The following is a 13,625-nucleotide window of genomic DNA, read 5'->3' on the forward strand; positions in this document are numbered from 1 at the left end:
AGAATCGGTCTACTCCCTTCAGACATCTTTTGAGTTCATACCTATTTTGTGATTGGGTCAGCACAGTTTGTAACCACATTCAACAGCACATGTAGATGTGACAAAATCAGGCTTATATTAACATTTTTGTGGTAAGAGAGACAGAACCCCTATATAGAAATGAATCTTTTTTTCCTACCTTAAAGTCTATTTGTGAATTGAGTTGTGAGTTCCTTTAGTATGAAAAGCAATCACCAGAATTTCTTCAGCGCTTTACCCTTTCCAAAATGTTCTTAGAGAAAATATCACATTTTTCACTCATCAATGCAAAGAAGAAGCTAGGACAAGTATTAAAACTCAACCAAATAGCCTACCAACTGACGGGAGCTAAATACTCTAAATGATTAAGTCCAACTTTTGCTCTTCTCCTGGATGTTGTAGACAGGCAGAGAGCAACTACATTGTTTTATATATACAGATAATACAGTACATTTATACATAACAAAAAATCAGGTTAACTTGCTGCCATTTCAGAAGCATGCCCTACCCTGACAGGAGCCTTGTGTAAGCCACAGAAAGTATTATCATGAAGTAGCTCCAGATATCAAGCACCAAGACCACTACAGACCTCTATGAGTCAATTTTCTATGTGTGTGTGCAACCTTAAAACAGCCTACCAAGGGTAGGATTTCTCTCTTTTATAGCTTGTCATCAATTGTTTTCAGCTCAACAGCTGAGTTGTCAAGGACGAACAAACTTCTGAGAATTTAAAGAAGTCAGTTTTTTCTCACAACTAACAAGCACCTGCCCTCATAGTTGAAGACGATATGGAAATGGCAACAATGATCAAAAGCAAAGACAGAACATCCAAACCTCGCTTCAACTGCACATCACAAGTTGCATAATTCTAGAATTCTCAATTACAAACTTAGAGAAAATAGCCATGAGATCAAATTTAAAACCTCCCCATGTAAGCCCATATGAAATCAAATTAGTAAACCTCCCACAACTCATTTGTCTTCCCATATTTCTGTCTATATTTATTGAAATGTTTCATAGACTCTGCTAGTCACAACTCAGAGTTCTAAATAAGGAAAGAGCATCTGGTTTGAGCCCTGATTCCACAGAGTAGCCATGTGACTTTGATTAAAGCCACTAAACTTCTACTTCCACTCATCATCTTTTTGACATCTGTAAAATTATAACACCAGCTACCTTGTTCACTTTGTGAGTTTATGGTTAAGACCACATGGGCTGATATATAAAACATGTGAAATTATTTGATGAACTGCAGACCACTCTACAAACAGCAGGTTGTATTTTCTGCAAGAGGTCCCGTTCACTTAGGCAGCACATGATACAACATGTTTTGGTCTTCACCATTGCTGTTTGGAGCCCTTGTCCTTAAGATTCACATTTCTCCTACCATTGCTTACTTTTGAGCCTTCTTTTGCATTGAACTGGCCCTCCACTTTCCAGGCACGGTCTCCTATTTCTGACGTTGATGACAGAAGTGACTTACCAGTGTCGACTCTTGGCAAACATCCTACCCAAGTCCTGGTCCCCAGGGCTCCATCCTAATGTGAGCGAGTCTGCTAGTGCCCCTCGTAAAATATGCCCCTGAAATAGAAAAAAATACATTTTTTTCACCTCTCTATTCCCATGCCCATTTCCTGGGTTCTGGCAAAGTGAGTGACTCAGGACAAAAGACAACCCCGTCAGACACCAAAGGATGAAGGGAGCTGGCCCACTCTCCACAAGCAGACAGTACTGAGATTACCGTGAATCAGCACGTCACAGAGGCACGTGGGATTGCTTCCCAGAGGTGGTGTGAATCAGGGCACAAAGAACCCCTTCCCCTCTTTCTAGGGCACATCATCTTCCTATGGCCAGGAAACAGAACACAGCTCACTGTCCTGTGCATTCTAACACTTTGTGCTGATGAGCTCCTTAACAAAAGAAAGCATCACAGAAGATTTTGGAGAGACTAAGCTGTCTCTTTGTTCTCACTTTAAGGCAAAGATTCAAAGGCACACTGTGAGTTATGACACATAGGACAAATCCTTGACAGAATTCTTGAAACTCCGCAGTACGAGCTTTAAAATTCCCATAAGAGATGGAATGAAAGAAAAAAAAAAAATGATGTATTAGGAGCATGAGTGTGCCAGGCACTGTGGATGGAGCTTTACAATGTGATGTTGAATGTTATCATTGGCTTTTTAAGTCAGCTTATGGACACCTGCCATATGTGACTGCCCAATATATTATGAACATCCTCCATACATTTTCGTAGTTTCCCATGTTATCAATTTTGTCTGTCACTGGCATAATCAATTCAGGAAAACTGACCCCTCCAGCCTCTCTTTCAACTATGGTGCAGGCAGATGACCTCAGTCAGGTCCACCAATCAGATGTACTTTCATGAGAATTCCATTTGGAAGTGAGCAGTATGAGTGTGCAGGCTTCTGGGAGCATTTATATTGCTGACATGGGTGGTGGTAGAAGAGTCCAGCTTTGGAAATGGGAATAACAATTGCAGGAAGATCAAGTTCCTAGCAGCTGGATTCTAGCAGGCAGGTGGAGACAGCACCAGCAGGGTCCTCATGGTGTCACTCCTATAGCCTGCTTTTCATTATAGTTTTGGAAAGTATAGCCTTGAGTCTATTTCTCTAGCCCTCCCAGCAATTTTTGAGCTACTGAATATGCTTTAAGAAATTCATTTTGTGAGTATGAGAAAACTGACTTCTGGAGGCCAAGCAGCTGTTCAAAGGTCACACAGCTAGTTAGAGATGAGATGAAAATGAAAAAAAGAAAAAAATCTGTGCCATCTCTGCAAGATTTTGAACTGTTTGCTAAGAACATTGATTTCATTTTACCTATCCCCTTTTGTGTCCTGTAATATTTAACTTATTGATTCAGCCTTCTTTGCTCCAGGCTAGAACCTATAGACTACGCGATCAAGACATCAGGAAGCTTGGGGTGAAAAACAAAAAAAGGTAGTTTTGCAGAGGATTTCAGTAGCCACCCTTGGCATAAACATTTAAGTGCTACAACATGCTCTCTCTCTCGACTGAAATGGCCCTCAGTGATTCAGATGTGTACTTCCAGTGGTGTGTTATGCACTCTGTGACTCTCTCTGAGTCATTTCAAGGCAAGCATATGTCACTGAATACAATCCCCAGCTATTTATCAAACAAAAGCACATTGAGGAGGAATGTCACAGGCTTCAAGTGCCAGTAGGCTTGCTAGTGACTAAGAACGGAGCCAGAGCAGGAAGTGAGACCTTGACACTGTGCATGGTTTCCAGCTACACAAGTTGCTGCTCATGTCAACACATTCAAAAGGCATAAGTACATATGAAGAAATTTTTACCCATAAAATTTGACATAATAGCATTTGGCCCAGAATGTTAGTCCTGATCAGTAAATTACTTAGTCTCTGCTTCCATAGAAGTCTGAGAAGGGGTCATACATTTTGAGGACACTCATGAGGGTAGAATAGATCCATTCTATGCATGAACACATGCTCGGCCTATTCTATTACCAGAGAGCAACCTTTGCTTTAGAGTTATAAGATGTATATATTTTTAATAAGGTCTTTCTTTTCCTTGAAATTGGATACAAGCCAACAGCTTGTTGAGAAGTCCCATGTATACAATGGATTAAAATGATCAAGAGACCTATTTGTCTTAGCAGTGGTCTGCTGCCAATGAACATATAGACTAAACGGAGGTGAGGACACATCCGTAGAAGTGTGTAGTCCACTAAATAGGTTTGCCTCCCAGCAAGCAAGAGAGTATTTTGCTATTGGTTGAGGAGCTTTATGGCAGAAAGTCCATAAGTCACTTGGTATCCTGTCCATGTAAACAGAACAAACAGCACGGACTTTTGGCAGGACAGACACATATTTTAACACTGAGAGTTAGAATTTCAACATATTAGTTTCTGGGGGGATACAAACATTCAGTCCGTAACATATAGAAATAGGAAAATCTTCATTCCCAGACTTCAACATCACACACACACACACACACACACACACACACACACACACAAACAGAGAGAGAGAGAGAGAGAGAGAGATAATTTACTAGTACCACATGTTCACAAGTTAGATATTTTAGTGGTTACAAAGATTAGCACTGCCATACTACTCTTATAACTCATTTCCCTCAGAACTGCTTGTTGTCAATATCTGTGCCAATTAAACAGATTCTCACCCTGACTCCACACCCCTGCCTCACTTACTTTTGGCAGCATTAAGCATAGTTTTACACACAATCTATAAATCATTACATCTGTAGGCTCTCCCAAGAGATATTAATGTTGCTGCTTGAGAGTTTTCCTGAGGAATTCAATTCCTACAAAATTTGCAATGTCAGGCAAACCCACTTTTTTAAAAAAAAAAAAAAAAAAAAAAAAAAAAAAAAAAAGCTTTTTATTGGGTAGGATTTCTCTGGATGTATAGTCATGTATCCTTGGTCGAATTCCCACAACTGTAGAAGGACTAAATCCAGGCTCAGATTCACAGGCCAGGACCAAAGTGCACCTGTGGCGGGTGAAGAATGAGGCTCATCCTCGATTGAGGTAACCAAGAGATTTCTATCTTGGTTCTTGGACACTCCATTTACAGAAGACACCTGGAAGCCTGACGAAGAGCAATGAAACTCAAGTTAGAGATTTTGTGTCACTTTTGTTGTGCCTGATGAACTACAGATTAACCTCAGAGACACCCAATCTGCTTGGCAGATTTCCTCAAAGGTCTAGGAGCAATTATTGGTCTTAGGCATAGAAGACCTTCAATCAATGAAAATTCACAGTACACAACGTACAGAGAGCTCTTGTTGAAGACTATTGAAAAAGAGGAACATGGAATTGCTCCTCTCTTCATCCTATCCCTGCATATGAGTAAAAAGAAATTGTAAAGCAAAAAATTTTCATGGGACTCATAATTCAACACTAAACCCAAATTTATTTCAGACTCTTTCTGGAGCAAAGAATTTGGAATTTTCTAGCACCTCAGGTCTTCCTGATGAATAAAAACTCATTAATTCAATAAAAGCATCTAACAATATTAAAAGTTCTTAGGAAATGCTAAGTGTTGAGAGACATCCACCAGAAGACTCAAACCATATTACCCACAAGCCAATCTGTGTTTGCCTCAGCTTAAAGAACTTGAACTTTTATTATTTGTTTTAATGTATATGTCTTCTTTCACAATCTTCTGTTGCTTGGTGATGCTCTCAAGCAGTATCTTTGAATCACCAAGCTTCCCCATCTCAAATTGGCTTTCTCAAGGGCAAAGGGCCTGGTCAGTTCAGAAGAAGCACTAGCCTAGGAGTCAAAAGATCTCAGGTACAATCTGAGTTCCATCACTTAGCTGAGTGGCCTTGAAAACATTTCTTAATTTCTCTGATGCTTGAATTTCCTCTCTGAATAAAGAGGAGATTGAACATGATAACCTTTCAGGTTTCATTTAGATATAAAGTTTTATACATAATTGACTTACGCAAAACCTATTTCTTATTTGAAAAATGTGGAGAATAACAGCTACCCTGATTGTCTCATAGGATATTTTGGAAAACATGTAAAACACTGAGGAAAGCAGAGCGTGCACACATTCCAGGCAAATTATATAAGCCAAGCATTATTCTAAACAATTTACGTACAATATATCAATGAGCCTGGCCAATAGTTAGTGGAATATGCTCTTTACTCACCAGCTTGCTCTACCCTCTAACCTATAATGTTTCTTTAGAAGTCACTGCCTCCCCATTGTACTAGGGCTAGGGGTGGGACTTAAAAAGGCATTTATGAATGTGAAATTCAATCGGATGAATGTAAACAGATCAATGCAAAGAGTAATTATTATGTGCCTAGAAAGCAAAGAGAAGAAATTTGCCTATATGAATTCAATAATAGGAAGGCTCCTTTAACTTGAAATTGTAATTTTTGTTTCACTAATATATCTTTAGCTGCTTAGCACACGCTAAATTAACTTACAGTGAGTTCCTCCCCCCGCTCAACAAAACATGGTTTTAAGTCGAAAGGAACCAAAAAATAATTTAACTCAATAGTCTCATTTTGTAAGTAAATAAATAGAGACTTGGATCTTGATGACTTGCAAGCATCACAGGGCTACTTAGTGGTGGCCCTGGGACTTAGGTCACTTCTCTGGTCCCCAGTCTACTGCTCATTCTGTTACAGTTAAGCAGTCATTGGAGAGAGTAGGGGCACAAAGACTCAAGAGGAAGGGGAGAATACGGATTTGTATGAAAAATAACAATTTTGGCTGGGTGCGGTGGCTCACGCCTGTAATCCTAGCACTTTGGGAGGCCGAGGTGGGCAGATTGCCTGAACTATAAGGAGTTCCAGACCAGCCTGGGCAACACGGTGAAACCTGTCTCTACTAAAATACAAAAATTAGCCGGGTGTGGCGGTGGGTACCTGTAGTCCCAGCTACTCAGGAGACTTAGGCAGGATAATCGCTTGAACCCAGGAGGCGGAAGTTGCAGCGAGCCAAGATGGCGCCACCACAGTCCAGCCCGGCTGATGGAACGAGATTCGATCTCCAAAAAATAAAAATAAAAATAAATTTAAAAATAACATAAAGAGAGAAAATTAACAACTTTGGCTCCTCCGACCCAGTACTCTTCCAAGCTTAGCTAACACCAGCTGTTTCCCTTTGTTTGTTTGTTTGTTTGTTTGTAGGCTGCTCTAGGCACTGATGAAGGAACCACCATGGTTCCCATTGCAGCAGCCCTGATTCCAGCATTAATAGGTCCTCCAGTACAGAGCGCAACCTCAACACAGCCTGACATTTAGATTAACTCATAGGGTGCTCTCAAAATTCTAACATTAAAATCACTGAGAAATGTCTAAATTTGCATTGAAAAGACTGTCATTAAAGCCCAAAGTTGGGGTGAGCCAAAGTCAACCCAAAATATCCCTTTTCCGTTTCATTGTTTTAAAAATAAATTGTTAGAGGATGAATCAACATCCTAGGCTATTTAGAAAACAAAACAAAACATAACACAACAAGCTATTTACCAAGATACTATAATTAGCTAGATTATTCTGGTTGAACCCATAGCCTATTCACACATGTATTAAATGAAAGACTGGACAGTATCTTAAGTGACTGTATTTCAGTCTGCTTGTACAACCAAAGTACCTCTGATTAGACTTAGGGAAATTCTGTACAAGGGTGCAATTTTAGCATGGTTGGAATAAGCATTTTCCACATGAAGACTTTTAATATCTTAATTAGTAGAAAAAAGAGGAGAAAACAGCGTCTGGTAAACTTTGAACAGTGACTATAGTTTTCAGATGACAGGTAAGGAGCTGAGGTGGCTAATTATTATCCAGGAGGAGTCGTTAAAATATTAGCTCATGAAGTGTGATTAAAGAATGCAAGCTTACAGAAAATTGTGTATTTTTCTATACACTGGGACCTGAAAAGTTACTTTTATTTATTATATATTATACCATCATTATTTCTAAAATGATAATATGACATTACATTACTAGCTTGAGTCTCATCACTTCCAAATGTGATCTTCTACTGACTTTCATGGAGGAATTCTAGAAGAATAACTTGTCAAAGGAGCAAATTTCTAGTATTTCTAAAACTGAGTGATGCAATTATTATTTTCAACCTGCTAAATTCCCAGAATATCAACATTTCTTAGCATTGAGCTTACTCTGGGCCATTTCCTGTAGATGCAAACTTTTCTCAAAAAGCCCTTATTAAAATATAATTATACAAGTTTATCAAACCCTGTGGAGAAAGAAAGAAGTGAGTTGACACCCAGACTTAGCCTGTGAGACACAATGGGAAGAAAAAATTTATTCAACTTTTGAATTTTTAAAAATCTAGTAAAGACGATTTTTAAATGTAAAGGAATAAAACAAAGAAATAATTACTGGCAGATAAGTAATGTAAGTGAAAAGAACACCGAACTATAGATCAAAGTCAAAGGTTTAAGTTCCACTTGAATATATCACTGTTATTATTTTTCAAATCACATTTATTGAAGTTTAATTCATAAACAATAAAACTCACCTCTTTTTAGTGTACAATTCTATGAGTTTTGACCATGCAATCACCACCATAATTAAAATATGGAGCACTTCCATCACACCAAAAACTTCTTTCATGCCTCTTTATAGTCAACTCTTCATTTGGGTTGATTATAAACAATCCACAATGTCTAGTTTTTTCTGATCCAATCCTCCTTGTAGTTTAGTTGAGCTAATATCAGCTGCTTTGTCTTCTCTGTGTTTCAGATGGCCCCTTCCCCACCAGCTACCAAAGAATAAGACACTGTCATTTCCAGTGCAACAGCTTTGAGTCCAACATTTATATGTTATTCCTTTGGATGAAATTCAATGTCACTTCAAAATCTATAAATTGATTGTATTTTTGTGTCTTATCTGAGGAATTATTTGTGAACCCAAGATCACAAACATTTACTATGTATTCTTCCAGAAATTGTAGGCTTTATATTTAGATCCATTCTGAGGAGGTGGTTTTTGTATGTGCATCTATATCCAAGATTGTTTGTGCAAGGTATAAATTATGGGTCTTTTTTGCGTGTGGATATTCAATTATGTGTACATTATTTTTGGAAAAGACTATGCTAACATATTGTCATTTGACACTGGCAGTTAGCTGGGACCTCAGCTGGTGTTGTCTACCATACCACTGATATGTGGGCTCTTCATTTGTTCTGGGCTTCCTTCCAACAAGCTTGTGACAATGTAGTCAGACTCCTTATGCAACAGCTTAGGGCTCCAAGAGTGAGTGCTCCAGCCAACAAGGCAAAAGCTGCATCACCATTTATTCCTTAGTCATAGCATCACTTCTTCCATACTCTATTGGCTCATGTGGCTACAAGCCCACTCAGATTCAAAAGAATGAACAAGAGGACTGAGAAGGCCACACTGAAGAAAAACATGCAGAATATTAATATTATTGGGAACTTCTTTAGAAAATACAATTCACCACTTCAAGCCATTTTATTATGCTTAATCCAAGAAAGTCATTGGAAGTTGTCCTACTTCCAAAGTCTTACAAAGAGGCTTTTTGGATTCCTGGACAACATGAACTTCCATGAGGCAATATTAGCCCTGAGGGAAAAAATAGACTCATTGACTTGGCTGAATCCTGGCAGGAGGACAAGATATCTCAGAAAAAGTACACCTTAATTCTATTTTCCTTTGGGTGCCTGTATATGGTCACAGAATTTTATATTCCCCTGAGGTATTAGAGATGTGAAGACTGAGAAAGGAACAGGAGAGGAATACTTGAGGGATGCCTCCAGTTTTCTGTTGGTACCCCTCCCCCAGTATCCCATGGCTGAGAAAAGGGATGAGACCCTGAGGGTTTGGGTCTTGGTCTTTTCCTTCACATGAATAGATAGCTTGGCCAGAGGACTATAGACCTGGATCTGTCATCTCTCACTGTTCAGAAGAGCAGAGGGTACAATGAGATACATGCACTTTAAAAATGGCTGTCTTCTTCCACATAGGTTAAACCCATCTTCTTCTTCTTCTTTTTTTTTTTTTAAAGGAAAACTAATAAGGTAATCAAATATCCAAGTAGAGACTGTCAAAGCTTACTAAGAAAGAAAGAATAACATAAATTAGCCTTAGGATTGTCCATAAAAAATAATTCAGTGGAACATATACAATGTCCCTTTTATGGTTTAATCTTTACAGACACACATATTCTTCACTTACGTACTTCTCATAACACAGCCATTTGCTGTTATTTGTGTTTAATCAAGACTTGCTTCCTAACCTCTGTTATTGGCTACATCTTTGGGGATCACTTTATGGAATGTGGGCAGTCATCATTAGGTATGGTATCCAGGCTCTCGGAGGGTATTTCTTACCCTTTTACTCCAGTTCACATAGAATCAGTGTGTGGCACAGCTAAACAATTTAAATCTTCATTGTAAAAGCCAGCAGGTTAAAATAATTTCTACAACTTCCAAGATTGGATTAGAAGCTTGGATAGGCTAGAGCCTCAGGAGAACCCTAAGTGATTTCACTTTGAGTTTCTGGAGAGGACTGATGCTGAGAAATGTGGAAGTTGCCCTCAAGAGGAGGAAAGTTGCCCTCAAGAGGAGGAAAATATCCATGATTTTATTTATGCAGATGTTATATTCCCCGAGTATGAGGATAAAAACAGCTGGTTACTGGAGGGTTGAGCGTGTTAGGATTGGGATCTAGAAAAGTTGTTTTTCCAGGATATCTGAGTGGCTAATCAAAGAGCAGCACATGCTCTTTATAGCTTAAGTGAGAAATATGGCACAGGAAACAAGAGTGAAATCCTTTTAGATAGAAATAGGCACAAGTTCCAATCTGTAAACAAATGTAAAAATACAAATTGTAAACTGTAATAAATGTAAACTTCCCTAAAGTCCAAAAAATCAGCATGTGACATAAGTTGAAGGAAGTCTATTTTTAAAAGCCCAAAGATGGTGGTGGACTGGGCATACGTTTTACCTTCTGCATCACCAAGCTGCACGCCCTTCTCTCACAAATGATAAAAAGGGGGAGGTAGAAAAAGAAACAAGCACTAAAAGAAATAGGATGAATAAGTGAATGAATGAAACATCATAACAAATCTGTGGAAGTAGGAAGCACTTAAGCAAGTTAATGAATGAAGCAGGCAGAGACATTGAAGCCTTGAGTATACTTGGAAGAAACTAGAGAGAGGCTGGTTAGTTAGTCGGGCAGAGATCTGAACACCTCTGAGCCAAGAGTCAGCAGGTAGAGCAAGTGGCAGGAAGAAAAAGTGTGACTGAAAATTAAATGTGTAATTGAAGGTCAATAAATATGCATTGCAGACCACTCATCCAAATAAAACAGCCACATCCATTATGTAGCCATAACCCCACATATATGTAATTGGAGTATCAAAAAAGAAGCAAGAATGGGAGACAATTTTATTTGTGAGGGAAGGGCGTGCAGCTTGGTGATGCAGAAGTGAACCGTATGACAAGGTCCCTTCCCATCTTTTTAAAATTGTTATTTTTAAAAACATAACAATTTCTAAGTACGTAGAACCCAGACAGTGGACCTTTGCTCCTAAAAGAAAAACCTGGCCTACTTGCCCGTAAAGAAATTAAATTAAGTGCTTGGAGAAAATGAAAATTTCTAGGGTTCACGTGGGCAGAAAATAATAAAGTTCTCTTCATTGTTATAATGATAGCTTCTAAAGTTCCAGCCTGTCAACTTCTGCTTCTGGCTATGATTGGAGTAACAGGGACCAGATTTATCCTCCTCTATTCAACAATTGAAAACCATACAAAATATATAAAACAAGTTTTCAGACTTTAGATGAAAGGCAGTGCAGATTCTTTAGAGAAGAGAACAAGTGAGATATGAGACCGATGATTTCCAGAACATTTCCAGGCTGAAGAGCAGAAAGGAGGGCATCAAACAGAGCATCTCAATCTCCCTGTGATAGGAAGATAGAGTTTAGAACTGAGGGATGACAAAGTGTTTAGAATTTGCAGGAAATATTAAAGGAAAAGAGAGAGTGTTACAGAAAGAGAGCCTTGAGCATCTTTAGGGGGTTTCCCTCAGATCTTCAGCAGACTTTTCAGTGAATCTTTGTGAGGAAACTGCTTAAGGCTAAGAGAAGAATTTCTAGATAAAAGCAGGGAGAGAACAATTCTGAGAATCTTTACAGGGCTAAGAATAATTCACAATTCCAACAGTCAGAGTTGAGAAACCCCATACTGCACAGAACATTAAGTAGCATATTCATAAGGGTGTTGCCTAAGTAATGGGGGGCAATTACAGCTGGACTAAAGGCTGCTCTGGTCCCACATAGCAATGCTTACTTGGAAGCCTTGAAATAATCCAACAATTTCCAAGTAACTTAACTTCACCCCAGAACAAATCTCAAGATTAGAGGAATGCAGAAAAATGCAGCAGCCAACAATGAAAAATTCACAGTATCTGTCATCACATAAAAAATACTAGGCATGAAATAAGAAATAAAATACAAAATATAGTAAAGAAAAAATCAATCTGTAGAATCATATTCAAAAATAACATAGCCGAGAGATATAGAAGAAAAGGATACTAAAACAGCCATTATAAATCTATTTCATATGTTCAAGAAGGTAGAGGAAAGCATGAGTATGTTAAGAACAGACATAGAAGATATTTCTTAAAATACACAAATTGAAATCTACAGAACAAAAATACCATGTGTGAGATTTAAAAAAGAAAGACACTGAATGAAATTAACATCAGATTAGACACTACAGAGCATATGACTACTGAAGTGGAAGACAGCAATAGATATTTAAAATAAGACAGATGGGGGAGGAAAGACAGAAAAAATTAAACAGGATATCATTGTGCTATGAGACAACTTTAAGTAGCCCCATATATATGTATTAGAGTATCAAAACAAGCAGGAATGGGAAACAAAAATATTCGAAGGAATAATGGCTAAAAATTTTCCAAATTTGGTGAAAACTATAAATGCACAGATCCAAGTAACTCAGTCAAAGCAAAGGAAAATAAACATGAAAAAAGCCATTAAGGCACATGATTAATACAAAAAAATTAATTCAAATGCTCAAAAACCAGTGATAAAGAGAAAATCTGAAGAAAGAAGAAACAAAAAGACACCTTATATGTAAAATAAAAATTAGAAAGACAGCAGACTTTACTTCAGAAACAATGCAAGCCAAAAGATAGTAGAGAAATGTTAATTTAGCAGTATTGAAAGAAAAACATCAAACTGAAATTCTATACTCAAAAAAAGTAACTTTCAAACACAAATGTGAAATATTTTCAGATAAAAATAAAAGCTGAGCTAGTTCATTGACAGCATTCCTGCTCACAATAACTGTTAGCCTTTTAGGCAGATGGGACATTATATCAGATTAATATCTGGATCTACAGAAAGGAATGAAGAGCACTAAAATGGTAAACATGAATAAATATACATTTTCATTTTTCAACTTTTTAAAAATGTTTAAAAGGTTTTAACATGTGGAATTTATAATATACATAGAAGTAAATGTATGACAAAAATAGTAAAAAAAAAAAAAAAAAAAAAGAGAGAGAGAGAGAGAGAAATAGAAGTATACTGCCTAAAGGTTTTTTGTTTGTTTGTTTGTTTGTTTTTTTGAGACGGAGTCTCGCTCTGTCGCCCAGGCTGGAGTGCAGTGGCCGGATCTCAGCTCACTGCAAGCTCTGCCTCCCGGGTTTACGCCATTCTCCTGCCTCAGCCTCCTGAGTAGCTGGGACTACAGGCGCCCACCACCTCGCCCGGCTAGTTTTTTGTATTTTTTAGTAGAGACGGGGTTTCACCGTGTTAGCCGGGATGGTCTTGATCTTGTGACCTCATGATCCGCGTGATCCGCCCGTCTCGGCCTCCCAAAGTGCTGGGATCACAGGCTTGAGCCACCGCGCCCGGCCTAGGTTCTTAAACTATTAATCCATGTGAAGGAGTACAATATTACTTGAAAGTAAATTGCAGTAAGCTGAAGAAGTATTCTATAAAGTCTAAAGCAACCTTAAAAATAAAGCACACAGAAACGAAAAATAGAGGTACCTAATAAGCCAATAAAGGAGGTTAAATGGAATCATAAAAATATCAATTCATCT

The sequence above is a fragment of the Macaca thibetana genome, chromosome 17 (genome assembly GCF_024542745.1).
Source record: "Macaca thibetana thibetana isolate TM-01 chromosome 17, ASM2454274v1, whole genome shotgun sequence".
Taxonomy (NCBI): Eukaryota; Metazoa; Chordata; class Mammalia; order Primates; family Cercopithecidae; genus Macaca; species Macaca thibetana.